Genomic DNA, 756 nt, shown 5'->3' with positions numbered 1-756 from the left:
GGCGGCGGCGGCACCGGTTATCAGCAATAACATTCTTAAAAGTAAACTGAATCAAGTAGGTAAAAGATACGTATGCTGAAAATTTTAAGATCTTGATAAAAAATGGAAGACGCAATAAAATGAATAAAATACTGTGTTCACTAAGTAAAAGAATTGATACGGTTAAAAGGTCCAGACTAGCCAAAGCCATCTGTACATGCAGTGTCAAAATTTCAATCACATTTTTTACAGAAATAGGAAAACAACCCTATAATTTCTAAAAACGCACAAGACACCCCAAAGGGTGTGATTTGAACCATAATACAGAAGCTTTAGTACTCAAAGCAGTATGGTACTGGCATAAAACACACACGCATAGTCCAGTGGAACATAAGAGCTCAGACATAAAGCCATGCATGTAGGGCCAACTAATATTCGATAAGGGAGCCAAGTATATTCAGTTAGGAAAGGATAGTCTCTTTGTTAAATGGTGTTGGGAAAATAGATAACCACGTGCAGAAGAATGAAACTGGACCCTTGTACACCTCAAAAATTAATTTGAAAAGGATTAAAGACTTAAACATGAGACCTGAAGCCATTAAGCTCCTGGAAGAAGATAACATAGGAAAAACTTCTTAGACTTTTGTCCTGGCAACAGTTTTGTGGATATGACACTAAAAAGTGAAACTGAAAGTCACTCAGTTGTGTCCAATTCTTTGTGACCCCATGGACTATACAGTCCGTGGAATTCTCCAGGCCAGAATACTGGAGTGGGTA

The sequence above is a fragment of the Bison bison genome, unplaced genomic scaffold (genome assembly GCF_000754665.1).
Source record: "Bison bison bison isolate TAMUID 2011002044 unplaced genomic scaffold, Bison_UMD1.0 scf7180017860359, whole genome shotgun sequence".
In the NCBI taxonomy this organism is placed as follows: domain Eukaryota; kingdom Metazoa; phylum Chordata; class Mammalia; order Artiodactyla; family Bovidae; genus Bison; species Bison bison.
Note: the sequence above shows the minus strand (reverse complement) of the source record.